This window comes from Piliocolobus tephrosceles, chromosome 4 (genome assembly GCF_002776525.5).
Source record: "Piliocolobus tephrosceles isolate RC106 chromosome 4, ASM277652v3, whole genome shotgun sequence".
NCBI lineage: Eukaryota > Metazoa > Chordata > Mammalia > Primates > Cercopithecidae > Piliocolobus > Piliocolobus tephrosceles.
Genome location: NC_045437.1, coordinates 47,123,127 through 47,150,300, shown reverse-complemented (window position 1 = coordinate 47,150,300; position 27,174 = coordinate 47,123,127). Strand labels below are relative to the sequence as shown.

The 27,174-nt window shown below is 41.2% G+C and overlaps 1 protein-coding gene across 1 annotated transcript in view; it reads left to right on the top strand.

Annotated features, from left to right (window-relative positions):
* Positions 1 to 678: 678 nt before the first annotated feature.
* ARHGEF28 (Rho guanine nucleotide exchange factor 28) overlaps positions 679 to 27,174 on the top strand; it is a 332,396-nt gene continuing 305,900 nt past the window's right edge. The window contains exon 1 of the mRNA XM_023207973.1: positions 679 to 843. The gene's annotated coding sequence lies outside the window, so the exon portion shown is untranslated. The remainder of the gene's footprint in view (positions 844 to 27,174) is intronic.

The following is a 27,174-nucleotide window of genomic DNA, read 5'->3' as shown; positions in this document are numbered from 1 at the left end:
ATAAGGGAATCCCCTTCACATTGCTGTTCATTGTAGAAGTGGTTATGGTTTTCATACGTTTTTGAATTAAGACTTGCAGCCACTTGCGTGGATAAACGCGAAGGGAATCGCAGCTTGCAAAGCTCTCGGCCAGAGAACATGAGCTTCAAATAGAGGGCAAATGCTGTTTTTAAAAATAATATTTCCTATTGTAATAGACCTGGGCCGTATTATGTCACGGGTGTGGTGGCTTTTGGCTGGGAACACCCTGAACCTCCCTTGGGCCTGGCACAACTCCTTTTGCGAGCGGGCAGCCCAGCGCCTTCCTCGGGAGGCGCCGAGGCGTGGAGGCGCCCGGGGCGCAACTGGCCCTCCTGTGGCCCGGCAGGTCCGCGCCAGCCTCCGCGCCTCAGAGCTCCGGGCAGGGGGAGGGAAGCCGAGGCCACCGGCCGCCGCCCCGCAGCGGGAGGGGGCTGGCGGAGACAGCGCGGTCGGGGCAGCTTCAGGTTTCCTCCTGGAGCCGGTGTCTGGCGAGGCAGGCGGGCGGGCCTCGCCATGTGATGCGGCCGCCGCGAGCCGGGCCGGGAGGTGGGCAGGCGGGGATCCAGTGGCAGGGGGGAGGCGCGGGGGGAGCGGGGGCGGCACCCGCTGCGGGCTCAGCCAGCCCGGCCCGGGCGCGCGGCCGCAGCTCCACCCCCTAAAGCCTGGCTTGAGTCCTGCCGCCGCCAGGCGTTGGCATCGCCGGGGAGAGCCTTCCGGACTCCGGGAGGCAGCTGGCGGGGGGCGCGTTCCGAAGCGCCCTCGGGCAGGGCGCGGGGGCAGCGCCTCGCCTGGGTTCTGGAGGCTGCGGGGCCATCGCTGCAGGTAAATGCTCGTTGGGGCTCCATGGTCTGCGTTTCCCTGCAGCTCTGGGCGGAAAAGTTTGCCCACCTGAGTTCGCATCCGTAGGGCCACTTTTTCCAGGGTCCCCAGGGATGCGAGGGTCAGCAGAGGTGACCCGGGAGCTCTGCAGGCGTTGCGGCGCGAGGGCTGGGCGCCGCCTCCCGCTCTCTCAAGCGGCAACAAGTGGAGAGGGCGGCGCAGCCTCGTGCGGCGGCGGCGGCAGCTGCGGCGCGCGGGGTCGCTCGGGCGCACTGAGAGCTGGGGGCTGGGCGGGTGAAAGCCCAGCCAGTGTCCTTCGGGAGCCAGGGAAATAAACAGTGCTCCTGCAGTGGAGAAGGGAGAGCGTCGAGATTGGTGTCCGTCCTTCCCATCCATGCTTCTGCTCCGGGGCAGAGGGTGCTTGGCAGGGCCAGGACCGCAGAATGCAGACGGAGTGCAAGCTCAGGACACACCCACTACTACTTACTCAGGTGGAAGCATTTGCTGTGTTTCAAAAGGCATTTATAGTTACCTTGGTTGGGAAAGGCGGTCAGAATTATGTGGGACTCCTTACGCTGATTTTATGCGTTTGTTTCCCCTTAAATACCCGGGGTGTATGTGGTGGTGCCACAGCATTCCCGCGCTTAGGGTTTCCGAATGACAGAAGGGTGTTTGGCCAAGAAGGCACCATCTGGGTCGAGGGCTTTGTGGAAACTGGGTGCTCAGGCGGCCCTGGAAACCCAGCTTTGGTTTCCCAGAGACCAGTTAGATTTCTAAGAAAGAATCCATCTCTAGAGGCCCACAGCGTCCCCGCATTGGTTGACTGGGTGGGCCGAGGAACAGTGGTAACATCTGTATTTGCGCAGCTTCTCCCGCCTAGACCCCGGTCTGCGTCTCCACAAATCTCCCCACACCAGGAGTTACAGAGGTTCACCACGGACCACACCAATTGGGCAAAATACCAAAGAAAGTAAGGTCTTTAATATTCGTTTATAAAGAACTGATCACTTGGGATTCCATGGGGACCCTGGCTTTCTGAAGCGTTGTTATCTTGTGTTCCTAGGCCCTGAAGCTGTCAGGGGTAAGTGAAATCCTGTTTTCGCTGCAAAAACAAATCAAGGACCTGCCCTTGTTAGGTTCTGTGGCATCTACTTTGTACATGACAATCCAAGCAGAGTGGTAACTTCTGGGAAACCTGGGAAGGTTTCTCCAGATCTGTCCTGGGTTTTTAGTTACACATTCTTAAAGCACATGGGTATTTGCCTAATCTTGATTAATAGCCCAAAGTAACCCCTTTGGAGTATTTGGAGAAAAGAGATGAATACTGCAAAACCCTTTGGAATTTTTAATACAACATAGTATTGCAATGTAATGTTTTGATGTGGACTTTGTATGTGATTATTGTGCTGATTAACTTTGATCAAATAGGAATTTGGCTAGCATCAGATATTATAGCTAATGGTTAGGGAAACTGAGGCACAGAGCTAGCTATAGAGTGTGTGACTCAGATCAATGTCTTGGGTAAGGGGAGAATGGTGAACAGAGAATCAGTGTTTGTTCTGCTTTTGACTTTTTTTTTTTTTCTTTATCAAAACCACACAATCTGGCCAGCTAAGAACAGGTTGTATAACAGGCGTGTCATTAGACTTTCCTCTGAAGTACCCAATTGTCTTTTAAGCAGTTTATAAATGCTTAAACGTACAGAAGAAAATAGTAGTTAATAACTAAGTTTCTATGAAATGTCTCAGAAGGCTCACTTGGGTGGGTTTCGTGCTTTTTTTTTTTTTTTTTTTTTTTTAAATCATGTGAGTACTGCAAGAAGAGTTTGGAATGTTTTCTTATTGTGTTCTTAGAAGAAACTGCACTTGTGGCTAAGACTTACATTAGGCAGGAATTTCAGGTGAGCTCTGATACATGACCTCCTTTATTATGCCCCGTGAGAAAAGACTATGTGTTCTAAGTAGGTATTAAAACAAATTGCAGCACATACTATTACTTTTATAGTAAACATTCTGTACACCACTATATTGGTACCCAAGCTCCAACAAGTCCTGCCAGTTTATGACCAAGGACTGAATTCCAAGAAAAAAAAGATTCATGATATAAATGTTGGAAAAGTCTCAAAAAAGATTCATGATACAAATGTTGGAAAAGTCACCTAAATTACCTAGGCTGACTATAATTTTATTATGCTTTTATTTACTAATCAGATATGACAGATCTGGTTTGGGTAGGTTTTATGTAATTGCATTTGTATTTATGTTGCTTTTAGTGAAGCAGAGTAGCTCTGGTATTCCCCCCTGCCCCCAGCCCCCACCCATAACCTCAAATATTTGTTATGAAGAGGTGGGTCAACCTGGGCAACTCCTACTGAAGATGTAAAAACAGTGTTACATTTGAAGTGCACCAAATTCAGGGAATTCTGCCATGCTAAAGTTGTGTTGTAAATATGCCACCCTGTCAGGCTTGAGTCCACATCTCTTACTTAGGCAAAGCTGGGCTTTGAGATATTTTTCTTGCTTAAGAAGTGTAGATCAGGTCCTGTATCACAGAACATTTTGCTCTGATTGGATGACACTCTGTCATTTTGTTCAGTCTCTGTGACCATTAGTTCTTTTGTTATTATCATGATATTGGAAGTTCTCAGAAGCCCAAAGCAGTGTCACTCTACTGTTTTGCCATTTTGACAATCTCTATTATGGGGCTCTCTTTCTGAACATGTTCTTCATTTACATTCATTCAACTAATATTTGTTGAAGGCTTACTATGTGCCCAGCACTGCTCTTTGCTTTGATTCTCTGATCTTTGGATTCCATGTTGAAGGTGACACTTTTCCGACTTTAGAGTTTTTAGGGTCTGTTGCATTTTCAGAGTAGACTTTTGCACACTCCACATTAAGACATTTGGCTGGCCAGGGTGGGAGTGATGGCTCACACCCATAACTTATCCCAACACTTTGGGAGGCTGAGATGGGAGGATTGCTTGAGCCCAGGAGTTCAAGACCAGACTGGGCAACATGGCAAAACCCTGTCTCTACAAAAAATACAAAAACTAGCCAGGCATGGTGATGTGTGGTGTGTGCCTATAGTCCCAGCTACCTGGGAGGCTGAATGGGGGAGGATAGCTTGAGTTGGGGAAGTTGAGGCTGAAGTGAGCTGAGATGGTGCCACTACATTCCAGTCTAGGTGACAGAGCAAGACCCTGTCTCAAAAAAAATTAAAGACATTTGGCTGGCAAAATAAGTCATGTAACTTTTTTTTGTGTGTGCGATAGTGCATCTTCTTAATTGACTTCCATTTTTCCCTTGAAATTTGATCTCAGGCACAATAGTAATTTGCTTATTTGTAACATTATTGCTCCTGGACTTCTTCTCCTGGATAACAAAGATAATGAGATCTGACATCATTTTTTAATGAGAGAAAGCAAAAAAGTATATAATTGATTAGTGGGCATTTGTTCCAGTGATGTTGGTTTTGAACACTTGTATAAAAATGTATTTTAATTTTCAGAGGTGTTTTCTCTTGTTTTAGTTTAATCTTTGCCTCAATTATAAATAACTCAAGGTTTGATTTCTGTAGAAAGTTAACATACAAGTGATGTTCTCGTAAGAGCACATGAAAATGTATCTATGAATGAGGACCAACAGGCAGAAATCAGCAGTGGTGGCTTTGCTTTCCATAGTAGCCTGTTCAGAAGAGATCCTTCCAAAACCAGCAGGGAAATAACATTCTGCCGATTTCAAGTAGCAAGCTTTGTGTGACTGCTGTGCACATGATCATTGTGCTTTTAAAAAATATACACTTGAAATGTTAATATGCTTCAAATATATATATATAAATGCATTCCCTTAATAAATAGATGAAGTGTATATTGCATCTATTAATGACATTTATGGTTTAGCTCTTCAATTCATTATCAGACACTAGTGACCATGCCCTTTGTGTTTAAGGCTTACTCCTTTTCTTCCATCATTTTATAATTCAAGAAATTATATTTCATAAATTCTCAGGAAGTGATTTAGAATGTGGACTTTGGAGCCAGACTGTTTGGGTTAAATAGCCCCAGCTTTGCCCTGGCTATGTGACCTCTCTCTACCTCAGGTTTTTCCGTTTGTAAAATGCGGATAATAATAGTAACCTGCTTCAACTGTTGTGAGGACTCCGTGATTTAATTTACAGAGAACCCTCCTGGTAGTGCTTGACAGAGAGTAAGTGATGATTGTAGTGATAGCAAATGGAAAATAACCATTTAAAAAGAATGAAAGGGGTAGCAGGTTTTTCAGCTTTCAGAAGGCAGTGAGATGTCAGTGTGACCCCAGGAGAAATTGCCCTAGGCTGGGAGTTGGATGAAGGGATGGAGTCCTCTGGCTTTCCAGTTTTGTGACCTTGGGTGAGTATTCCTTCTGGAACTCTTTCTGGTCTCAGTTTCCTCATTCAGTAAAATGGAAAGGATTAGACTGGATGGTCTCTAAAAGCAACCCATTTTTTAACATTCTACTTGGTCGTGATGAGTAGAATTTGAATGTGATATATTAGTCAATTTGCTTTACTTGTCTTGGTCAACACTACTAGAAATGTACTGTCTACAAGGTTAGCATTGTGCCTGCAACAGGCATTTGAATAGATGATGAGCTGTCACTCTTATTACCTTCTCTCTCCTTGACTACCAGTCATCAGGGTGAAATGACTTGGACTTATCTTCCTGGACTTAGTCCAAAGAGATTTCAGACATTCAAGTCCAGATCCTTTGTGTGGGCCATATGGCTGCCCTAGTCCTTTTCTTCTGAAGAACCCCTCATGTAGAAGAGCGGTGGTACAGTTCTGGAAAGAGGAAAGACAAGTGGGTGGTTTAATTTTATGATAAAAATAATTTCTATCAGGCAAAGAAGTCTTAGGAAGGACTTCTAAGTATGGTGAGAAGAGGTTTTCATTGGGCTGGATGGTTCAGACAAAGTCCCTCAGGGGCTTATATTTTTGTCTTTTCCCACTAAGACCCCGATTTATTGTCTGTACATTGTCACTGGTTCTTTGTCAACAGTGCTTCTCCTTTTCTTGCTTCACCAGCCTCCTGGTTTGCTGTATGATCAGGTGTTAGAGTTCTGAAAGACAGGGGATGTTCAGTGATTAAAGAGACTACTGACTATGGGTTCTTTACTTTGAGCCTCTAACCCAGGATTTCAAGCCCTGTTGTTCACTGGAACCACCTGGGTTCAGAATCTCTCAAGTGGACCTAGCATCATTTTCTAAAGAGGCCATTCTAATGTACAGCTGGGTTTGATAGCTACTTTCCTAATAATCTTTAGGTGTTTCTGGCTTCCTACATCGCACAGTGCCTAGGGAAAGGGTAACACCTGCTATTTCTCATGGTGTTACTTTTATGCTGTTGGTGGTGTGTCAACTGTCCCCTGCTGTTTCCCCCTTGTGAACTCTCCAGTTCTGTTAGCCAATACTAGTAACTGCCTATGGAACACGTGTGTTTCTAACTTCTTTGACTTTTTCATAGTGGGCCCCTTTTCCCCCCTCGCCAACATGTATTGCATTCCTCAAAGCCCAGCTTAAACCACTTTCTCTTTGTAACCTTCAACTAACTTAGTAGCAACTGTGCTGCTTTCCCTTCTGAACTATCACTCTCTCGTTTTTTACTTACCTCCTGCCCCTGGGTTCATTGTGTGTTCCTGTATGTAAGTCTCAACTTTACATCATGACTGTAGCCCATTAATGACAGGGACCCTGATTTAGGCTACTTTGTAGGGTGCTCAAAGCAGAATATACACATGTTGGTTGGTTATTTAGTTATTTTGCTAACTGTCATCTCAAGTCCTTTTTGTTTACAGCACCACTGCAAGGACTACTGGGTATCCGATGTGGGTTGTGTTGGAAAACACTGGGATGCAGGGGGAGAAGGGCAAAGTTTACTCAGGAAGTAGACAGTCCTTCCCAGATGTAAATGGGAGACCTCATGGACCTCTCCGGAAATTGTATCAACCTGCATGGGGAAATGAATGAAATTCTTGATTAAAATCTGAGTCTTTGGATTGAAAGAAGCCTAAAAGTTTTTCTCTAGTCTCCAGAAGGTGCACAGTTCCCCTGCATGGCCTATCTCCAAATGGTTGACCAGTCTGTCCTTGAATACCTTCAGTGATGAGGACCTCATGGCCATAAAGATAATCCATCTATTTGGAAAGCTTAGGCTTTTAAAAACAATTCTCCCTCATCCTAAGTTTGTCATATTTCTGCTGTGTGGAGGCCATTCTTTTTTTTTTGTTTGTTTTGTTTTTTTTTTTTTTTTTTGAGACGGAGTCTTGCTCTGTCACCCAGGCTGGAGTGCAGTGGCCGGATCTGGGCTCACTGCAAGCTCCGCCTCCTGGGTTTACACCATTCTCCTACCTCAGTCTCCGGAGTAGCTGGGACTACAGGTGCCCACCACCTCGCCCGGCTAGTTTTGTATTTTTTAGTAGAGACGGGGTTTCACTGTGTTAGCCAGGATGGTCTCAATCTCCTGACCTCGTGATCCGCCCATCTCGGCCTCCCAAAGTGCTGGGATTACAGGCTTGAGCCACTGTGCCTGGCCATAAAAAATTAATTATATATCCTGTCTTCAAGTCTTCTTTCATTGAGGTTGGAAAATAAAAATCTGTTTCTTCAGCCCTTGTTAAGTGACATGATTTTGAAACCTTTCACAAACCTGAATATTGGACATATTCCAATTTGCTATTTTCTTTTTAAAATGTAATTCTTCCAGATGCTATCTGACAATGTAGAGCAGCAGTCCCCAACCTTTTTGGCACCAGGGATTGGTGTTGTAGAACACAATTTTTCAATGGACTTGGGTGAGGGGGATGGTTTCAGGATGATTCAGGTGCATTATGTTTATTGTACATTTTATATAATGAAATAATTATACAACTCACCATAATGTAGAATCAATGGGAGCCCTGAGCTTGTTTTCCTACAACTAAATGGTTCCATCTGGGGTTGATGGGAGACAGTGACAGATCATCAGGCATTAGAGTCTCATAAGAAGCCCACAACCTAGATCCCTTGCATGTGCAGTTCACAATAGTGTTCGCGTTCCTCTGAGAATCTAATGCCGCCACTGCTCTGACAGGAGGTGGAGCTCAGGCAGTAATGTGAACGATGGGGAGTGGCTGTAAATACAGATGAAGCTTCGCTCCCTTGCCTACTGCTCAACTCCTGCTTTGTGACCTGGTTCCTAACAGGCCATGGACCTGTACTGGTCTGTGGCCCCAGGAGTTGGGGACCTCTGGAGAAGAGCACAGATCTGTCCCCCTTGCTTCTAGGGAAGGAGTGATAGCTCATGGTTAAGATTAGCAGCTGCAGGTCAGAGAGACTTGGGGAGACTCATGGCATGCTGCTTCTAGCTTGTCTTGGCCAAGTCACCTAAACTTTTAGCCTCAGTTTTTGTCTATTTTTCTCATAAGATTATAAAAAGGACTCAATAAGATAGTCTATATAAAGTGTTTAGCACTGAACCTAAGATAGAAAAACTCCTCAATAAACAATAGCTTTACATTTTTTTTTTTTTTTTTTGAGACAAGAGTCTCATTCCGTCACCCAGGCTGGAGTGCAGTAGTGTGATCTCAGCTCACTGCAAACTCTGCCTCCTGGATTCAAGCGATTCTCCTGTCTCAGCCTCCCAAATAGCTGGGATTAGGGGTGCGTGCCACCATGTCCAGCTAATTTTTGTATTTTTAGTAGAGACGGAGTGTCACCATGTTGGCCAGGCTGGCCTCGAACTCCTGACCTCAGGTGATCTACCCTCCTTGGCTTCCCAAAGTGCTGGGGTTACAGGCATGAGCCACTGTGCCTGGCCTGAAAGTATTTCTTAACCATACTATTGAGTTTCCATGTTCATAGTCATCTCAAAATTAGTTTCTTTTTATATATGTTGCTATGGTGCCATATCTCCTCATTCATGGACTTGTGCATTTTGGTTTTTAGTCTTATGAATAATCTTAATATTTATCTCTCTTGAATTTATTTTCCTGTATTTGACCATTTTTTCCTAGTCTTTTAGAGTGTTTATGCATTTTTCATATTCACTACCCCTTTTAGTTTCAAGTTATCCATAGGTTTGATATACATTTATTCAATGCCTAAGGAAATAATAAAACTGTTATTTAGGCTGAAATCTAGGGCAGAGCGATTTGATGTGTCTATGCAAACCAGTTCAGGTTGATGTTTATCAATTTCAAGTAGACTTGTTCAATTAATTACTACTTATTTGTACCAGCATCTGGTTCTTAATCCCCCATCTCCTCATAAAGATATATACTGTGTCTATTCTATCTCTTTGTCTACCAGTCTAGTAAATTCTCACCACATAATAAAATGGCGTTATTCTCAAGTAACTTATTCTTTGGGAGCACACACTGGCTCCAAAAAGCCACTACTTTTTCTTCGAGGTCCTCATACACCACAGTTTTAATAATCTGCTCTAGAATCTTAATCTAGGATCAACATGAAATGTCTTCTGTCTATAATTTGTAGAATCTGCCGTTTTGAAGGTCAGAATGACACGCGCTTGTCTCCTGTATCGAATCCCTCTGCCATTGTCCACAGTTCCTGATGGATTACAGTTAGGAAATCTCATCAGATTCTTTACTATCCTGGCATGTCCAGCAGCCTGGAACTGATTCAGACCAGCTTGATGCTCTCTTACAATGGACTTTCCCACTCAGAGATGTTCTTTCTCTCCTCTTTAATTGAAAAATCATTATCTTCTAAAAAGAGACAAAATACAAATAGACATGGAGGAATTTTCACTTCTTTATCAGTCTTCCACACTCTGTCACCAGCCCCAAGTCAACCTATCCCTTTCTTGACATTCTGGCTTTAAAAATAAGTTGAAATAAAAATTTTAGTATCCTTAGATTTTTAGAAAACCTCAGGTTATTTAGGCCTTTAGACTGCCTGATACAATTCTAAAGAGCGTGACTCCCTCATGTTTGTTCTTACAAATGGCCAGGGAGGAGGGTAAAAAGAAAGTCACTCATGGGCCAGGCGCAGTGGCTCACGCTTGTAATCCCAGCACTTTGGGAGGTCGAAGCAGGTGGATCACCTGAGGTGGAGAGTTCGAGACCAGTCTGACCAACATGGAGAAACCCTGTCTTTACTAAAAATACAAAATTAGCCAGGCATGGTGGCACAGCTACCATAGTCCCAGCTACTCGGGAGGCTGAGGCAGGAGAATCGCTTGAACCTGGGGGGCAGAGGTTGCGAGTAAGCCGAGATCATACCATTGCACTCCAGCCTGGGCAACAAGAGTGAAGCTCCGTCTCAAAAAAATAAAAAATAAATAATGAATAATAATAATAATAATAATAGAAAAAGCAAGCAGGCCATTCTTTTTATCATTTATGTATGAGTGGAAAATAGCACACACCTAGGAATCAGGACACTTGGCTTTAGTCTTGAGCTCATTGAAAGTAATCTCTTCGTATCTCCAAGAATTAGTATCTTTTCCAAACAGAAGGACTTTGGTTGTTTCTATGAACTGTGATGATTTCTTTAGGTAGTGATTTCCTTTGCTATTTATAAAGCTTGATGGAGGTGGAATTTGGATGTGGTAGTGTAGTAGAGAAATTAAAGTCCGGGTTTATCACTCTGTGGAATAACTTGTCTCCTTTTTTGTTTATTATCAGAAACCCACATTTAGGTATAAGAATCAGCTCATCTAACATAAATGTTGTCTTTCATGGAGTTGTCAACTTTGCAACTTGTCAAAAACTTTTCAGGAATGGATTTCTGGAAGTTGCTTTTATAGCAGTTATCACAGCCCCTAGAGACAAAGCAGGATTCAGCTGGCCATTCCTATTCTTGGAGATAAAGAACAATGCACAAAACCCATTGCCAATGCTTTAATGGGGTTTTAACTGATGGATTCTTAAGGGGGAGTTAAATACAAGTATTTCTCTCAAGTTCTATGTTTCCTGACATATGTAGCTATTATGTAAAATACATGTATATTGTTTCTTTCATTTGATCACCAGAAATACTGATATCTTGCATGATTGACAATAAAACAGTATCAAGGACTCCTTGATGTTTAGTTAGAAAGGTTCTAACTTGGATAGAAATTTGTTTATTATGAGACAAAGGTCTTATGTCCTTTGATTTTTAGTCTTCTTGTAAAAATGTTTTAGTGTTAATAAAAAGGTGCTTAAGATATCACCTATAGATAACAGGTTGTTAAAATAAAAATGAACCCTCTAGGTTATCTTCTTCATATCTACGGAAAGTCCCAAATTAACTTTTCACTTGGCATGCTTGTCTCACAATGATAGGGCTGAGCTACAGAAAATTCACCTTTACCAAGAACAGTTTAAAGAAACTACATCTTGATGGGAATGCTAACAGTAATTTGCATATTGGTTTATCAGAGTGTTTTTTGGTATTAAAAATAAAGAGTAAGTTTTTTCCTCTTTCGCATTTATGGTGGGAAGGTTTACCTTCATGAGTTGTGTTGCACCTTTGTGGACAGCAGCAGAAGAAATTAGAAGTAGAGAGATGTTTGGAGTTCAGTTAATTGAAAGACAGTCTCTTTAGTGTGAGTTGGAAGTGATTGCTAGTGGTTCACACCATTCATCATAGTAGGATAGTAGAGTGTGTGCAAGAGGAAGGTTTTAGGAAGATTGTCCGTCTGAATGTAGCAAAGGTTGGACCAGAAGTAGATTTGGGTTGAAATCTTAGCATTGCCACTGATATATCGGGTGGGTCATATCACCTTTCTGGGCTCTGGCGACCTCATCTGAAACCTAAGGAGCCAGGGTCAGACCATCTCCATGGTGTGTTCCATCTCTCAAGTTCTATGTTTCTATGGAGGTAAGGATGGTGTCTTAAGCCTCCCTCACATTACGAGCATCACGCTTGGCTCCCAGAATGCTTTCAGATACTTTACTGGCAACATCTAGATTGTTCAGGAAGTTGAGTTTGAAGATGGTACTTCAGTGTTGCGTCTTTATGGGGAGAAATGATTGCAAATACTTTGAGATTACCCTGTCATGGCAGCTCATGTTATTGTTGTCAGAATACTTCATGAGCAGTGAGGTGGAATCAGCCAGTAATAATCGAGTAATTATTTTCAATAGAATTTTAGGATGAATGAAAATGGATATTAATTTCATTTTAACATATTGAACTTAATGTACCTAACACCACTGAGGCTGGGTGGAGAATATGCTCTGAAATGTGTGGCATTTTTGATAAATATCAGTTTTTAGCTAAAATAATAACTTTTATAATGGTTCCATCCCCTCTCTCTCTACCCCTATCCCCGCTCCCATCTTTCTCTACCTCTCCTCCTTCTCTCAAGAAACCTACGGATTTCCCTTCTGTTTAGTCTCACACTTTTTTCCTCAAAAAGAGATAGCAAATCTCTAAAACCTCTAGTATTTTATGTAGTTCCTGACTAGTAGTATGAAAGAAAACACACTTGTGCTTATAAAAAGGTAGTTTTGTTTGTTTGTTTGTTTTTGAGACAGAGTCTCGCTCTGTCGCCCGGGCAGGAGTGCAATGGTGCCATCTGAGCTCACTGCAAGCTCTGCCTCCTGGGTTCATGCCATTCTCCTGCCTCTGCCTTCCGAGTAGCTGGGACTACAGGTACCCGCCACCACACCCGGCTATTTTTTTTGTATTTTTAGTAGAGACGGGGTTTCACTGTGTTAACCAGGATGGTCTCGATCTCCTGACCTCATGATCTGTCTGCCTCAGACTCCCAAAGTGCTGGGATTACAGGCGTGAGCCACCACACCCAGCCAAAAGGTAGTATTTTAAGGCATGGCATCCGTCCACTTTTCACAGAGCCTCAAGATAAAGATATTTTATTATATTGGAGATTTGGACAATGGATTTATTCTATCTGAGATTTTAGTTGCTGAGTGTAGGGGCTCTAAGCCCTTTTATCATTTAGGAGTTCTTTCCAAAGCTTTTTCACTCCAGGGAGTTTTGGGAGTGTTATTTGATTTTTTGAGCCTTTATTGAGTTGGGTTTAGCTAGTAATTGCTATAAGGCAGACATACGCTGCATGCTGGAGGTTCAGAGATAAGAAGCTTAGAGGTAGCTCTTGAGGAGCTCTCAATGCTGACAAATTAGCTGCCATAAAAGCCAGTAAATACATTGTGATATGGAGAAGCAGTGGGCCAGCGTGCTCTCAGCAGCCTGAGCAAAGGCAATTTTCTGGGAGCCATACCTGGTATAATAGAGATCAAAGTATTGTTTAGTTTTTTTTTCTTCTTTCCTGTTATGGTGTTCTAAATGTAATCTATATTATAAATATGCATCTGCTTCAGTGATGTTATAAAAACAAGTGTATTTAAGAAAATGATGTTTTAATTAAAATTTGTGTAATTAGAGTGATTATCTTTCAGATGTTAGAATGCAACCACAGACTGTCGCACTTGCTTTAAAACTGTTATTTTTTGAACATACACAATTACTTGCTGCCAATAATTTTTTTAAACCCTTTCAAAGTTGGGCTTATAAATAAATATTTACTGTAGTTATTTGGTGGGAGGGAAACTCAAATATTATCAAACAGAAAGGATGATTCCTTTATATTCCAATTTGTTTTATTGTGACAATATGCTTGCCATGACTTTACATCTTAAATTTGTATGGACAAAAACTTAGTTATATGTGTATGAATGTATTTTTATAAGTGCAGATACCTGAGAATTGAAACAATTTTATAGAATCCTGGAAATGTTTGATAAAGGTCTTGATGTTGTTCTTGAGATGTCAACAGCAAATTGATTCTAATGGTTCTATTGTTTGAGGAGAGGTCTCTAGTCCGGGGCCACATATCCTACAACTTTGAGTTACATTGAAGACTACAGCTTAAGCCAAAACTAAACTAGGGAAAGTAAATTATAGTGGATTATTTTGCCTTTGTGATGTTGAAGAATACTGTTGTGAATACAGTGAGTACATACTGGTCTTTATTTATTTTCAGGTGCAGGGTGATTTGAACTGATTAGTACCTAAAATTAAAAATATAAAATCCTTTGCTGCCACAGTTGAATATCACTGAATTTATGGAGCACTTAACATTGCACAGTATTTAGAAAATACTAATCGAATGAATCACCACCTCATGTGTTGTTTTGACAGGAAGTGTATCACGTCTCAATAATTTCCTTAACATTTTTTCCTGCCAGGTGCCTGTTTTCTTCTTGTTGTTAACTTTTTTCTATAGAATTCCAAATATGTGGTTGATTTCCCCACTGATATACTTTCACAGTTCTTTTTCCTTTTTTCCCTTCTTTAGAGTAGCCAGTGCTTGTAGCTAGTGTTTGTATGCAAATCTAAGGCTTCTTACAGGGAAGAGAGAATGAGCAGCTGTTTTGGAGACTGACGTCCAGCCTAATGCCTTTTTCTGGTAAGCAGATCTTCATGGCCCTAGCACGTAGGATTTTACCAAGTAGGTTTTCAAATGTACCATGTCTAAGGCCAAACTTACATGAAGTATTGTTCATCCAGTCATCTCTTGAGAGATTAGGGAGGATTTTTATTTTCTGTTACATATATATATATATATATATATATATATATATATATATACACACACACACACACACACACACACACACACACATATATATATACACACACACACACAATTTTTTTAACAATCAGCATGAGCTGTCTTGAAATAAAACAAATTAGAAATAATCTTTTTCTAAATTAAAAGATTACACAGATGTATACAAAGAGACATTTGTAATTAGCTCAGTAACTTGTGCAGCTGTTGAGAACATTCATATGTTTGTTTTTGGATATTTGGGTTAGTATATTTTTGGCTAGTAAAAAGATGTGTGTATGTATACATATATATGCACGCCATAACTATAAGTTTATATGCATTTTACCATTTCTATAAATTTTTTATTTTATTGATTTTATCAGTGAATTGTCAGCCATAGTCTCTTTATTGAATGTAGAATTATTGCAGTTTGAGTACAAGTATACCATAGATAATTTCTAATAATGAAAAATAAGTGGTTTCTTCTACCGAAGTCTTCCTTTGCTTGTAATGTAGGACTGCATAGCATAGTGAGCCTTACATCACTAGACATTTAAAGGCATATGACTATAGTGTATCCCATGTAAAACTGAAGTCTATAAATAGATTTTAAGAAGATGTGTTGGGGGTTGACATTTATGCCATTAGAGGCATTCTTGCTGTTCAAATTAGTGGCATGCTTTTTCACATTTATGCTTTTTCATTTTCTTATTTAGAAATAACAAATTGTATAAAAATGAATATTATGTATTCGCGAATCAATCAGTGGTTTATAAAGGTCAATACTGTAGTAAGTGTTGCTTTTTATATTCTTAACACAGATGAATGTCTAAACCAGAATATGGTTAAAATTAGATGCACATACAGGAAATAGCTAGCATTCTTGAAAATGACAGGTATGGGACGTTAGTACCATAATGTTGTGACCACTAGAATAGAGTAGAGGGTGGTAAGCTAGGCCTGGGGTGGACATTTCTTATCTGGGGTCCTGCTCTTTGTCAGCTCTCTTCCTTTGATTCTTCTCTGCTTTCCACTTGAAGGGATCAGACAGGTACCTGGACATAATCCCATAAATGCTACTGGTACTCCAGTCCTCAGTTTCCTCATCTGTCACCTTCTGTGATTCTATAAGCAATATACGAATAGTTGCATGTACAATGTGAAAAGCCCCTAAGAAAGTTGAACAGCCTTGTTCTTTCATGCTTCTTACATCAGAATGCCATTTAGCTACCAGTTTGGCAGAGATATAATATTTATAGTGCCAAAGGAAGTTTCAGCTAGTGGAGGGCAAATGATCATATACCCTGTTTAAGCCAAATTTTCTTCTGTGTTATTAATGTTAACAGAAATTTTTAAAAAATTAAATGAAAAAGAAGAAATTATTATCTCTATGAGTCAGCCAGCTGATTATTTTTTAGCAAGTTTTGTCTAAAATACAGTTGTTCTTACTTAGAGTCTCAAAATTAAACTTGAGTTTAAATCTAGTTTAAATCTAGTTTAATTTAGATGAGTGTTTTGCGTTTCCAGTTTCCTCATCTATGAAATGGGAACAATACCAGCCCTTTAGATAAAACTGGGTAGTTTGCTGATGAAATGAAGTTATAGAACTTAACTTTGGAAACACTTTCAAAAGTTTAAATGATATTTAAATATAAAACCAAAACTGTAGCTCCATTTGCAGAGAGTTATTTATGACATAGATTTACTACTGCTGTAAATATATGTGTGGAAAAGCAGGGAGTGTAATCAGTTGGTACTGTGCCAGTTCCTAAGTCTCTTTGTTAATTTAGCACTTCTGCATTTAGTAATGTGTAAGAAAAATGTGGAGCCAATTCAAATTAGGGGAAGAAAGTCTCAAAGAGGCTGTTGTGTAGAAGGAGGGACTAATGAGTGGCCATGTTCTGGTAGGAATCCCTGGTTCTGTACTCATGGTCACAAAGACACTGTTCTTACATTCTTCCATTGTTTAGCTAGAGCATAAGGCCACTTGAGAAAAGGCATTGTTTAACTACAAATCCCTCTTTCAGGAAAAATGAGTTACCACCAAAGAGATTTGTGTAAGTACATCTGTCATATATTGGTGGAAATATATGCATTTAAACGGTTTGTAAATGCTTGTCTTCCTCTTCCATGAGGAAAGACAGTTTCAGTGCCCCCAAGCATTAGTCTTTTCTAATCCTTCAAACCTGGTGACTAAAAGACTGTCTTCTCTTGGATTAGTGGGCATAATGGAAAAATAATGGCAGAGAAAAGGCTTTTTTTTTTTTTCATTTCATCTGGATTTGGAGTCATGCTCGTTTATAACAATAACACTCTTAAAAAAATTAGTTGCTTCTCCATATCAGAAATGTTTAGGGCCTAAGTACTCTGACTGTCTTGGAGTCTTGAGTTTTTGTTGCCTCCTAGAGAAGGATATGGCTTTTAATATATTCTTAAAAATCCCATCTGGATCTTGTCTTCTGGGGATGCATGGTATTCCTACCACAGAAGACAAGGATCTCTCATAATTAGCAAAACCTCTGAACGTATTTGCGCAGTTGTATAAATGGAGCTTACGAGGTTTAGTCAACCATCTAAGCAGTCCCTGCAGCATTTGAGGGCTGTGTTATAGGGAGTATCTGGTGACATTTTCATCAGCTATAGAAAGATCACTTTGTATTATTTGGAGTTTGGAGTTTGATATGAATAATGAAGAGGATGATGGCCATTTATCGATTGCTTTTCCTTGTTAAGCACTGTGCTTGAAGCCTTATGTTGCTACCTTGAATTCCTGCAACAATGTTACTATTCCTGCTTTGCAGATAAGGGAACTAAGGAGCTGAGAGGTTAAGCAACCTGCTGCAGGATTTGTAGCCTGTTTATTGATCCCTAGTTTGTGGGGCTCTAAGCCCTTGCTCTCATCACTTTCCCATGCGGCCTCTATAGAAGGCTTGGAGGGGAAATCCTGCTTGTCCACCATGAAAAAGACCAGAAGAGGTTATATTCCACTCAACTGATCTAAAATTTTTCCTGCCTCTACGTTTGCAGATTTGTTTTTATAGTGAAACTAAATGCCTTGTTTATACTTATCACCATCTATGTTAGATATCGGTCTGTGTTTGGAGATCTGATTTACATAGTTTGTCATCCTAAATATTTCCAGGATGAAAAACAGGGTTTTGTTTTTGTTTTTTTAACTTTCCCCCTAGAGTTAATTGGCTATTTGCTTGTTCAATTATGACTTCTCTAAGTTCATAGTTGTTTTTTAGAGGAAAAGCTTCAGACTAGACACAATACTCTTGACCCAGAATTCTGACCTCTCGATACCTGTGCTCTGTTCCCAGCATGTTTAATGCATTCCAGGAGTCTGTTTGCATTTTAAATGCATTGCATTTTGAACTGAGGGTGACTTCTCATTCAGTCACTCCCAAGGATTACCATGATTTTTTTTTTATTCTACTCTACCACACTGCACTTGTTCTTTATCGGCCTTGATTTTGTCTTCTTGGTTCTTTTCATTTTCCAGTGGCATCCCAAGGACAGTGGGCACACTCCTCTGCTCCCACTCCTAGGGTACAGACAATAAGGGGTGTATTATCTGTAGAGAATTTAAAAAACACTTTAAGACTGATTTTAGTTAGCTGGTTTTTACTATCATCATGCCCTAGTATCTGTTAATGTGGCTGCTCCCTGAAAAAAAATCTGTTGGTTTAAGTTCTAAACAATTGTTGCAGTCACTGTTACATCTTAATATCTACGTAAACGTCAAACTTGCACATTTTAATGACTTATCCTTTAATACATGTTGTATTCGACATGAAATTTATGTCCATGATAGCTCCCAGTTATATAGTTGGGTCCCACACATGCTACAAGTATTTGTTCTGAGAGTAAATTCACAAAGGTTTGGCATAGTTCAAATTCACATCATGAACAAGTGTTTGATTTCTATAGTATTATTTAACAGTACATTTAAATAGCAGGTTTGAAATAAGCAATGGTAACACAGTAATGTTAAAGGCCAAAAACAAAGCTTAGGTTACTTTAAATCTGTTATTCTGTGTGACCACTTGGAGTTTTTGTGTGTAAAATGTTAAGCAGTGAAACAGAGTGAGAGCTGTGAGTTATAATATGTTAGTTTCATAAGTGAACATTTTATACTTCAAATAATTTATTGAATTTTAACATCTTTTAAGCTGAAATTCAATTTTTAAAATAGTTTTAAAACTGAAAAATGAGTGAAGAAAAGATTAGATAACTAGTGCAATTTAGTGGTTACCTTCATTATATTTTTGGAAGACATTTAATAGTTTTATTTATATTTGCTTTATTTTTTATTGGCACAATTATATATAGTATAAATTGGCACAAATATATATAGCAGTTCAATAAGGTAAAAATTTCGGCTGGGCATGGTGGCTCATGCCTGTAATCCTAGCACTCTGGGAGGCCTAGGCAGGCAGATCGCTTGAACACAGGAGTTTGAGACCAGCTTGGGCAACATGGCAAAACTCCATCTTTAAAATGCAAAAATCAACTCAGTGTGGTGGTGTGTGCCTGTAGTCCCAGCTACGCAGGAGGCTGAGATGTGAGGATCGCTTGAGCCCAGGAGGCCAAGGCTGCGGTGAGCTGAGATTGTGCCATTGCACTCCAGCCTGGGCAAAATGGTGAGACTCTGTTTCAAAAACAAAAACAAAACAAAACAAAAAAATTTTTTTTTCACTGCATTCCTTTTCTGGTCATTATTACCATGTATTTGATTTTGAGATTATCCCTGGAAATACCTTTGTCATCTAGAGGTGGGGAATGTTAAATGACCTGCCTATTTAGGCATCAGATGCACTAGGTATGCCACTGCTAGGACCACTCAGTATGTAGCTCTTGTGTCTCCTATGATGTATTATCTGCACAGTTAGTGAGAGTCTGTGTTATAGATAAGCATTTAAACTAGCAGACCCTGAGTTAATTTCTGTGGAACTCTTCCTCACCTATGTTCACCTGTATTTCAGATTTTACCATTTCTCTGGGTTACTGTGATGATTTCCTGGCTATAGTCTGTGTTTCCATGCTCTCGTGTACTCGTTTGCATCCCTGCTTGCTCCCCCAGCACCATCCATACTCCACTCTGCTGTCAGCGCAAAGTTTCTAAAATGCAAACCTGAGCGTGTCCATTTTCCATTTTCAGTCACTCGCTAGCCCTGATAATCTTCAGTCCTCATGACCCTTCAGGCTCTGGCTCCTGTATTCCTCTCTGGCCCTGCCTCCTGCCAAACAGATGTCCCAGTAGCTCCTTGAACATACATTGCTGCCTGCTTTTCTGCCTTTGCATTTACTTTTCTTTTGCCTACCATTTATTTTTCTCTTCACTGTCTCCTCCCTGCACAAACCTGGCTAGCTTCTGTTGCTAGTCATTAGAACCACCTGGAGAGATCTTTGAATTACAAATCCCTGGACACTGAGACCAGTTGAATTAGAATCTCTGGCAGGTGGGAGCTGGGAATCTGTATTAAACCCCACTGATATAGATTGTTTTTTGCTTAGGAAGATTTTCTGTGGAAATCATGGTTAATTATTGCTATTGCTTTCCTTATATCCATTAGTTTGCTTCTCTATACAAGAAAGGGATTTTAGTAGTCTTGTGGAGTTTCTTTTGTGTAAGGAAATAAACTTTTTATATCTTTTTATAGTTTTCAGAGGGCTTCTGTTAACATTTCATTCAATCCTCAACAATTCTGGGAGGTTAGGAAGGTAGATCAGATTTGGTCATTTTAAAGACGTGGAAATTGGAGTTCAGAGAATTTAAGCAACTTGCTTAGGGTCATTAAAAAAAATCAAAGTTTTTGTTTGTTTGTTTGTTTTTTAAGAGATAGGGTCTTACTATTTGCCCAGGCTGAGCTCACACTCCTGAGCTCAAGCAATCCTTCCACCTCCATCTCTCTAGTAGCTGGGACTGCAGGTGGGTACTATGTCTGACTTCTCAGGGTCGTATTTTTAAAAAGTATTTACATAATTAGGTTGTTAGGGTTTCCAATCACTGGCATTTTTCAAAATTCAGAAGTGATGGAATTTCTTCTCAGATTGTTTCCTAAAAAATAGTCAAAATAAGTATACAAGTTCTGAGATGATACCATACTCTGATAGTGCAATGTAATAAGAAATTACTCACTATGAATTTCCATCTCCCTTGGCTAATTTTAATTTTGAGTAAAACTTAAATGGGGTTATATCTTGATATGTCTGACCCTTCCTCAGAAAACATGATAATGAACTAGAGAAAATGAAGTATTCTAAGCTACTTGGGATGTGTTATTATTACTAACAAAATTAATGCATATGTTAAGAACCATTTTGAACAAAAGTTTTAAATTCTTGTAATAGCTTTAACTCTTTTATTCTCCATTTCCCCTACAGGTCTTGTGCATTTCTGTTTTCCCACTTTTTTTTTTTTTTTTTCTGAGAAGAACGTGGAGAGTTTCAGCAGTGTCTTTAAATTCTTGTGATTTTGATTAATTTCCCCTCCTTTCCTTCCCCCCTCCTCCCCTTCCTCTTGGTTTGGATGTCCATATCTATGGTAACTGGGTAACTACATAAATGCCCACTTGAAATCTACATCCTTGATATGATTCTGGTACCATACTTAAACACTGGGTGAGGGGAAGCTGTTAATGACATTACTTGGCACAAAGGCTGACATCTTAGACCCTGTGTCTGAAACTGCACCCCGCTTCCCTGCCATACCAGAAACGGCTCCTCCTCCTGCCTTCCCTGCCCTGGATGTTGGCACTCTCCTCTAAGCCAGATACCCAAAAGTCTGTTTTTACGTCTCCCTCTTCTTTACTCCCTGGTATGATTTTACCTGTTGCACAGGGCTTAATTCTGTCACATCCTCTTCGTACTGCATTGCTGCAGATCAGATCCTGATTATATTGTGTCTGGATTGCTGCTATTCCCCTTGACTTCAATTTGGCCTCCTGAAAATCCATTGTCTTCACTGGTGCCAGAATGATCCATCTGAAAAGAGAATTGGCTGTTCCCTCCTTGGGTAGGATCTTCAGTACCTCCCTATTCCTACACACACAAGAGTTCAAAGTTCTCCAGCCACCCACCATTCAAGACTTTCTAGGATTTGACCTGCTTTTGCAGCCTATTCCTTGGTGTTCTCTCTCTCTGCCTTTCTGTGCTCCCCATCTCCAAGCTGATGCTCCTGTCTGAGAGCTCACTGTACGTATCCTGTGGGTCTTTGGCTTTCTGCCTTTGCTCTGTTGTCTCCTCTGCCCCAAACACCCTTCATCTTGCTTCTGGCCCTTCGGATCAATATAACCACTCTCCTTCCCCTGGCTGACATCTGTTCTTTAAGATCGCCTTAAAAATGTCTGCTCTTGGCCGGGCGCGGTGGCTCAAGCCTGTAATCCCAGCACTTTGGGAGGCCGAGACGGGTGGATCACGAGGTCAGGAGATCGAGACCATCCTGGCTAACGTGGTGAAACCCCATCTCTACTAAAAAAAAAAATACAAAAAACTAGCTGGGCGAGGTGGCGGGCGCCTGTAGTCCCAGCTACTCGGGAGGCTGAGGCAGGAGAATGGTGTGAACCCAGGCGGCGGAGCTTGCAGTGAGCTGAGATCCGGCCACTGCACTCCAGCCTGGGTGACAGAGCGAGACTCTGTCTCAAACAAACAAACAAACAAACAAAAAAAAAACAAAAAAAAAATTATCTGCTCTTTAGGAACCATTCTTTTCTACTCTCCTGGATTAACAAGAGTATAGTTTAGGTTATTTTAAAGAGATTTAAACAGAGGCTTAAATAAGACAAGAGTGTGTCTCTTATGTAAAAGTCTAAGCAGTACACCTATTCATCTGGAGAGGAGAGTGGCTCACCTGTGAGGCTACCTGGGGACCACGTTCCTTCTATTCCCCATCATCACTAGGACATTATGCTTGTTGGTGTGGTGGCAGCTGGCTCACCACCACTCATTTGCATCTTGCCAGTGAGAACAGAGAAGGACATTGTGGTCGGCATACCCCTTCCTTTGAAGAGCCCAATTCAGACATTGTATATACAGGTTAAGCATGACCAATCTAAATATCCAAAATCTGAAATGCTCTATAATCTGAAACTTGTTGAGGGCTAACATAATGCCACAAGAGGAAATTTCCACACCTGACCTCAAGTGATGAGTTGCAGTCAAAATTTCATTTTATGTATAAAATTATTAAAAATGTTATATACAATTACCTTTAGGCTATGCATATAAGACATATATGAAATATAAATTTAATATTTAGACTTAGGTCCTATCCCTAAGATATCTCATTATGTATATGAAAATATTCCAAAAATGTGAAAAAATTCAAAATCTGAACCACTTCTTGCCCCAAGCATTTTGGATAGGGAATACTCAATCTGTATTTAGTCTCATTAGCCAAAACATCACATACTCACGCCTAACTTCAGGAAGGCTGAGTGATGTAGTCTTTAGCTTAGCACTGTCCAATATTCATACAATGTAAGCCACATAATTTAAAATTTTTGAGTAACCATATTACAAAGTCAAAAGTGGTAGATGAAATTAATCCAGTTTATTTAACCTACTAGATCTAAAATATTGTTATTTCAACATGTAAGACTAGCCACATTTCAAGAGCTCAGTAGCCACATGTGGCAAGTGGCTACCATATTGGACAGAACAGCTTTAGTTGGTTAGCCATGCACCCCGCTAAAGTTGCGGGAGCCTACCATAAAATGAAGGGGAGAATTGATAAAGAGGGGCAACCAGTAGTCTCTGTCATATCTTCTCTTAATTACTCTCTGCTCCTACCTGTCCCAATTTGATCCTACTATGTGATGTTGCCCAGGACATGTGCACGTAATGATCTGTTTCAGTCTGGATTGAGCATCTGAAGGGCAAAGATTACATCATCTTTTCTTGAGATCTTTGCCTGTTATTCGGTACATTGATACATTTTAGTTGAGTGAATGAATGAATGAATTGAGTGAAGCTTTTATAAAATTGCTCAACTATTTTTGTTATTCTTAGGCAAATGTTTTGACTCTTATCCATCAAAAGTTGTAATATTTTAAGAATAAAGGCAAGTAGATAAAAAAGAAAAAAGTTCTAATATTGTTCTTGGGGGGATGGATTTACTTTGATTCTATTTAATAAACTTGCCATTAAGTTACATTCAGAGATGCTTTTGGTTGATATTCACATTGGAATATAATGGCAGGTCTCTGTTTCCACAAATAATGTTTCAGGAAACAATATGTCCAACAATATTGAATGTTGCTTCTGTGGAGGGTATTTCTGTACTATAAAAGAACAAGATAGAGTAGTTTATGTGGAACCCTTCTACTGTCAGTTCCTGTTCTGTCCTTTGGGAAATATGCCATTTCTAGGAATTATTATTATAAGTCTATTAATGTCAGAAGACAGAGGCAGAGGATAATATTTTACATGTGAAACAGTATTACCAGAAGTCAACAAGTCAACAAAACTTATCAGTGATTCCTGGAATTAAATGAATCATGAATGCAGATTCTCATTAAATGAAATGGAGGGCTGAATGTTCCCTAAACAAGGTAAATTCTAGAAGTTACAGGCTGTTTCTCTCTTTCACATGCTTGGCCTTGCATCATTGCAGTCAGGTGGCTGCAGGAATGCCTTTCCTGGGCTGGCCTCTGAGATATCACAGCCCTTCTCTTTCAAGAATGAAGAGTAGTGAGGTGAGGGCTAAGAGGAACGATAAATGAATAGGACTGCACCTCTTCCTCCTCCTCTTCATTAATAGCTTCCCACACCACTCATCCTGTCTCTCATTCTTCCTGCAAACAGAAACTTCTCTTCTTCTTTCCATGAATGGTTCTCAGGATGAATTTCCTAGGTTAGCCAACCTCTGGCGAGTAATCTCACTTCAATCAGGCGGTGCCATCTTTCAGGAAAATAAGATTTATAGCAGATACCACCATCACCGTGATAATGGTATTATAATGTGTGCATGTGCCAGGCTCTTGCTAAGGTCTTTATGTGTGTTACTCATTTATCCTTACAACTGTCTCATGAAATAGGCATTATCATGTATGATCCCCATTGTATAGATAGAGACAGACTAAGTAGCTTGCCTAGGGTCATAAGCTGAGTTGCTAAACAGATTGACATGCGTGCCTGAATCTAAATCTTGGGTTTTTAAACATTAGATGGTCCTGCCTCCTAAATATCACTCATGTGGCTTTTGATATATTTATTTGTGGTAGAGGGTGAGTGGGAAAGAGATTGGGAGTGGAAGGGGGACAGGAGCCCAGGAAGGAGCACCCGATCTGGAATTGAAAGAGTCCAGGAGGGTTTGGATGAGGCTTTTTGGGAAAAAGAATGCCTTGTTGGTAGAGCAAGGAGGAGTCAGAAATATCAGACTCATTTGTATTCTGAGTATTGGGAAAACTTTCACTGTGGCCCATTTTAAGATGAAGAAGCTGTAGCCATAAGGTGGTTCGACTGTCTTGTTCTATCAATCAGGAAACGGGAGCTCAGAGACATGAGATTACTTGCCCATGGGCATGCTCCTAGTGAGTAAAGTGAATTCTCTGTACTTGAACCTGCTCTTTGATTCCACATTAATTTTATTTAGTTCTTCTGTTTTAGTGTGACCTTTTAGACCTTTGCAACCAACCCTTATTTGTTATTTCTGTTGTATGTTGCTACTTGTTACCAGTGGGAAAAGAGTCTAAAAAATATCAGAAGGGAGTGTGTGCTTGCTTCAGGAAGAATAGCAGAGTAATGGAGAAACTGGGACAGAAATCTGTTTCTCCATTGCCCAAGTAGCCAGAGAAAAGACGGGCTGGTACAGTGGGTGGTGGCAAAGAAAGGAGGCTGGTAGGCGAGCCCTTGGTCCCTCTGCAATAAAGTGGGTACAGACCACTTAGTGGAGGCCTTCAGAGTCCCTCTCCCCACACTGTGGCAACCTGTACCCAAGTCCTTTTTGTCACCTGATTTGGGTGTCCTGGTTTCCATAGCTCCGTCTATGTGGCGGGGAGGGAGAAGTATAATGCCACTGCCAGGGTGTATCAGGAGAAAGTGTGTTCTTGGAATTCTAAACAGGAACCTTGATTCTCCTGGGAAACATGGCTAAACATGCTGCTTAGGACAGTACTTATGGGTCAGGATATGAGTTTAAGTGGCTCGTGTAAGCTGGTCTGCCATAATGTGTAGGGTTGTTTTAGAGCTGCCAGTAATCCACTTATAGGCATTGGGGTCTGGCCCATTCATCACCTGAGAGATGTTTTTTTGGTTTTGTGTCGTGTCTTGTCTTCCTTCCTTCCTTCCTTCCTTCCTTCCTTCCTTCCTTCCTTCCTTCCTTCCTTCCTTCCTTCCTTCCTTCCTTCCTTCCTTCCTTCCTTCCTTCCTTTGACAGAGTCTCACTCTATCACCCAGGCTGCAGTGCAATGTCATGTTCTCAGCTGACTGCAACTTCTGCCTCTTGGGTTCAAGTGATTCTCCCGCCTCAGCCTCCTGAGTAGCTGGGACTACAGGTGCATGCCACCACACCCAGCTAATTTTTGTATTTTTAGTAGAGATGGGGTTTCACTATGTTGGCCAGGCTGGTCTGGAACACCTGATCTCATGATCTGCCCGCCTCGGCCTCCCAAAGTGCTGAGATTACAGGTGTGAGCTACTGCGCCAGGCCAAGAGATGTTTTCTAATGATGGAAATTTCCTGTATACATAGGCTTCTTTCTTCTTTTCCTCTTCCTCCTCCTCCTCCTCCTCCTCCTCCTCCTCTTCTTCTTCTTCTTCTTCTTTTCTTTCTTCTTCTTCTTCTTTCTTCTTCTCTTTCTTTTTCTCTTCTTTCTTCTTCTTCTTCTTTTTTTTTTTTTTGAGACGGAGTCTCGCTCTGTCGCCCAGGCGGGCATGCAGTGGCCTGATCTCAGCTCACTGCAAGCTCCGCCTCCCGGGTTTACGCCATTCTCCTGCCTCAGCCTCCCGAGTAGCTGGGACTACAGGCTCCCGCCACCTCGCCCGGCTAGTTTTTTGTATTTTTTAGTAGAGACGGGGTTTCACAGTGTTAACCAGGATGGTCTCCATCTCCTTACCTCGTGATCCGCCCATCTCGGCCTCCCAAAGTGCTGGAATTACAGGTTTGAGCCACCGCGCCCGTTCCCCGCCGCTGCCGCTGCTTCTGCTGCTTCTCCCTTCTCCCTTCTCTCTTCTCCCTTCTCCTGCCCCCCTCCCTCCTCCTCCTTCCTTCTTCCTCTTCTTTCTTCTTTCTCTTTCTTCTTCCTTTTTTATTTTTATTTTTTGGATGATGTCTCACCCTGTCATCCAGGCTGTTACCCAGGCTGGAGTACAGTGGTGCAATCTCAGCTCACTGCAACCTCTGCCTCCCAGGTTCAAGCGATCCTCCCACCTCAGCCTTCTGAGTAGCTGGGACCACAGGCATGCGCCACCATGCCCAGCTCATTTTTTTGTATTTTTGGTAGAGACAGGATTTTGTCATGTTGCCAGGCCGGTCTTGAACTCCTGGCCTCAAGTGATCCACCTGCCTCGGCCTCCTAAAATTATTAATACATACCTTCTGGTATATCCAAAGAAAAAGCTTTTTGTAAACATGTCCCGACAGCTAGTGCTTGGAGGAATTAATAGTAGAAACTCTGAGAGACCAAAGTACTTTCAAAAGACAGATGCTACAATTAGTTCTTAGACATTTAGGAAAATTAGAATGAGGGCTTGAACTGGGTAAGATTCTGTGAGAACTCAGCCCTGACCTGTTTACATATGTGGGGTTTTAACAGTCACCGAGTTTGGTTGAACCTAAGAAGAAGGG